Below are 4568 nucleotides of genomic sequence, written 5' to 3' on the forward strand. Positions count from 1 at the left end.
TTGGCAGAGGCCATTCGTGGGGATCTCAATATATCAGCTCCAGAAGTGGGGTCAAAATTACATAAGATCTCGCTGTATGCAGATGATGTTCTAATTTTCTTGACAAATCCAGCAGTCTCAGTGCCTTGCCTGATACAATGCATTCACGCGTTTGGCGCTTTTTCAGGGTATAAGATTAATTTTGCTAAATCAGAGGCTATGCCTATGGGTGGTCTTACGAAAGAGTTGGCTCTTGAGAGTGACTATAGATTCCCATTTAGGCGGTCACAGGGGGTTTTGTGTATTTGGGCATATTCATTACTCCAGTTCTGGATTGGCTGTTCAAAGCCAATTTTACTCAATTATTTGAAAAAATTAAACAAGATCTCCAAAGATGGGAGGCACTTCCAGTCTCATGGTTGGGTCGGATAGCGCTTATTAAGATGAATATTCTCCCTCGTTTGCTATACCCTATAATGATGCTCCCCCTGATTTTCAATAAACAAACACTCATAAGACTGAACAGTTGGTTCAGCTCCTTTATCTGGCTCCGTAAACGGCCCCTCATTAAATTAGCCAAACTGCAGTTGCCTCACAGATTGGGGGGAGTAGACCTTCCAGACATTAAAAATTACCAATTAAGCTCGCTTTTGACCTGCGTAAGTGATTGGGTTTGTGGGGACCCTCTTTCAATATGGCTAGATATCGAAGTCTCCCAGGCAAGGTACCCCCTTACCAGTTTGCTGTTTTTGGACAAGGTGAGGACAGTTAGGGAATATTGCCATAACCCAATAGTCATCAATACTGTTAAAGCATAGAGGGCAATTCGGCAGAGAGAAGGTAATATTGGCAAAACATCTTTGTTTACACCTTTAGTGGTATGCCGAGTTTTCAACAGGTATGATAGATTCAGGATTTAAACGTTGGGCAGCTAGGGGTATATCTTGCATGGGTGATTTATTTGAGGGAGATGTAATGATGTCCTTCAATCAGTTAGTACAGAAGTACGAGTTACCTAATAGAGACCTCTTTCGTTTTTTTCAAGTTAGGGATTTTATTCAAAAAAGGACCACACTTTTGACTGATCCCTACAAATCTCACATAGAAAGAGGGGTACTAAGGGCTAAGAGCACACTCTCTGTTAGTACTCTATATCACCAATCGGGGGGTGCCACCTCAGATGAGTCTGATGACTCTGCAAGATGTGGGAAAGAGAGCTGGGTGTTGAAGTTTCTTCAGAGGCATGGGAGGATATTTGAGAGAATGCAAGGAAGATATCAATTTGCAATAGGACCCATGCTTTACAGTTGAAGATTCTCCACAGGGTCCACTTAGCCCCAGACCGTTTGTCAAAATTTAAACCAGGGGTATCTTCCACATGTCCCAAGTGCAAGGTCTGTATGGGTACTCTTACCCATTGTCTTTGGTCTTGTGACAGGCTTCAAACATATTGGTGCGCTGTGGTGGGTGCAATGGAAAGGATTTTAGGTGTGGGGTGGAGAAGGACCCTATTTCGCTCCTTTTGGGCCTACCCATTGTACTTCCTGCAGACTCGCATAAGACAAAACTTTTCAATATTCTTACATTCTGTGCAAGGAAGAATATCTTCCTAGGTTAGATATCAGAAAACCCCCCAGGCCTGTCGGGTTGGCGGAAGATTGTATTGGAGCATATTTCCCTGGATTTTCTCACAAATATGGTACACCACAAAACTGAGAATTTTTACAAGACATGGCAACCCTTTTTGAAATACCTGGACACAGATTTATCTGCCACACTAACAAGGTCTTTTATATAGCCGTAATGATTGTGTTTCATGAGTCCAATATCCAGGGAGGAGGAACTGTGAAAGTATGAGTGTTTTGTTTGGCTGGGCTGAGTTATTACTATTTATTTGTTTGTTGTTAGGTATTTATTTAGTTAGTTAAATAGCTAGTTTAGGTTTTTTTAAAATTTTATACTTCTCTGTATATGTTTATACATTCGTATAGGAGGGTGGGTTAGGGAATTTGTTTTTATTATTTGGGTTTAGTTTTGTACTATTTTTGTACTGTTTTGAATTATATTGTTTTGTATTTGTTGTAATATTTAAAAAGCTATTTTTTCTTAATAAAAATATATTCTAAAAAAAAAGTTGGCGACATATAATGATCGGTGTTGCACAGAGGTCAGTGCTGGTACCTTAGGTAAAAGAATGGAAGATACTGTTGCTAAATTTGCTGTCAACATAAAAATAGGAAGGACAGTAAATTGTGAAGAGAACATAAGATAACAAAAAAGATGTAAGCAGGTTAAGTGAGTGCATACATCTCAAAAGGTTCATGTGCAGGTGCAGTAAGTAAATAGGAAGGTGGATAAGGAGGAATGTTGCTACTTATTGCAAGAAGAATTGAATTCAACAGTAGGGAGATTATACTTCAGTTATACAGGGCACTGGCGAGACTGCAACTAGGGTACTGTGCACAGTATTGGCCACCTGATTTAAGGAAGGAAGCATTGAAGGCAATTCAGAGAAGCATCACCAAACTAAAACCTGGAAAGCTAAGGTTGTCTTATGAGGAATGTTTGGACAGGCTTGGATGTATCTGCTGCAGTTAGGAGGCAACTTGATTGAAACACAAGATCCTGGCAGGACGTGAGTAGACAGATGTGGAGAGGATACTTCCTCTTATGGGAGAACTTAGAACCCAGGGTCAGCGTTTAAAAATCAGGGTAGCCCATTTAAAGCAGATTAGGCAAAATATTTTTTCTCAGGGGGTCATGAGACCATAAGAACTAGGATCACAATTAGACCATTCGATTATGGCCAATATGTTGCTCAACTCCATTTTCATGCCTTTCTCTTTGATCCCCTTACTAATCTTTGTTCCTTTGTCTTTAATACACTCAATTACTTGTCCTCCACAGATTTTTGTGGCAATAAAGTCTATAGATTCACCACACTCTGGCTGAAGAAATTCCTCATTTCGGTTCTGAAGGGTCATCCTTTCATGCCAAGTTTGAGCCCCCAATCCTAGCCTCTCCTGTATTCTGTAAGTATCAATGACATATCTTGCATCCTTCTCAACTTCAAGTACAGACTCAGAGTTCTCAACTGCTCCGAGACTTTGGAACTCTTCTTGGAAAGGTGGTGGAAGCAGTGTCCTTGAACATTTTTAAGGCAGCGGGTCATAAAGTATTCTTAAGCAACTAAGTGAAAGGTTAACAGGTATGATCTTTTGGAATGGCAAAGCAGACTCAAGGGCTGAATGGCCTAAACATCTTAACTTATACGTTCATCTACTTAATGTCTAAAACCTACATTTAACTTCAATCAACAAGAAATCTGACACATTTGGCAAAATCTTGGGGTAGAAAATACTATTCAATTTATGGATGGACTATTTAGAATTGGGCCAACTGTCTACAAGTTTAATAATTTGTTTATTTTGAGTGTGAATCTCAAAGAGATAAACAATCTCAACTGGTGAGATTAAAGATTTATCTCCTGGATAATTAAAAGTGATCCGATGAAAAATAATTTTCTTTCCAATGAATCAATTCAAAGCACAAACTGCCTATCCTAAAACACAACTATAAATTTGTCTCAGATGCCTTTACTGGTTTGGTGAATTTAAAAAGAAATGCATTAGAACATTGCATTAAGAATTAAAGCATACTGTTGGGGCTGAATAGAGAAACCATCATTTTGCAAACACTTATACCATGCGTGCCTCAAAGCACAGTTTTAATAAGCCCCTAAATTCCACATATATTGCTGCAGTTTCAGCATATAATCAAAAATATCAAGATTTTTACAGCAGCAACATGGGACAAAAATCAGTTTTCCACCTGCAAATCAATTGCCCTACCAGTTTATACTTTGGTCAATCTTGCAACTCATCCATGAACTCCTGTGTGGTTTTAATTTCCATATATTATAATGTGGACCAGTGATGCTGTTGGATTGCTTTTCCTACTGTTACACTTACATTGCACTTGGGGCAAGTTTAAATGAAAATTATACGGCACAGCTGTTACCATAATCAGCTCAAACAAGCAGTAAAAGAGTTGAAGAACTTTAAGAGCAAGACTTTTAACAGCAATTTCTGCAATTCCCAATAATTTTCCAACTTTGTTTGGCATTTTACACCAAAAAGCTTTGACTTGCTTCTCCTATTTCTTTCCATGACTAGAGTCAGAAAGTTGAAACCTTTCCAGTAGGAGAAACATGCAATTTTAGGGATTGGATATTTTCTTTTATGTCATAATCACAGAATAGGCATGAAAGCATAGCATAAAGGCAAGGAGTGTTTGACGTTATGGCCTGGATGGAGTCCATAAATTATTAATCCCTGCCATAGAATATACAGGTAGCACAATTCACATGGAGGGATCTCAGAGATGTTCTCATGAAAAAGCAATAGGGGTGAATGCTTTGTCACTTGCTTAATGAACATCTGAAGCATCAAAATCTATCTGCTTAGACTATTTCACAGAGAGATTTCAGGTAGCCCTTGAGGAGCCACAGAATCTTCAGCAGAATGCAGCAAAACCAGGTGACTGTTGGAATTGAGAGCAGGGTTGGAAAGCTTTAGACTTATTGTGAG

General features: G+C 39.0%; 1 long non-coding RNA gene across 1 annotated transcript in view; it reads right to left on the bottom strand.

The window, feature by feature from the left end:
* Window positions 1–4568, bottom strand: part of LOC122559047 — an 18165-nt gene that overhangs the window by 12572 nt on the left and 1025 nt on the right. The window lies entirely within an intron of this gene.

Source organism: Chiloscyllium plagiosum, chromosome 18 (assembly GCF_004010195.1).
Source record: "Chiloscyllium plagiosum isolate BGI_BamShark_2017 chromosome 18, ASM401019v2, whole genome shotgun sequence".
Lineage (NCBI taxonomy): Eukaryota > Metazoa > Chordata > Chondrichthyes > Orectolobiformes > Hemiscylliidae > Chiloscyllium > Chiloscyllium plagiosum.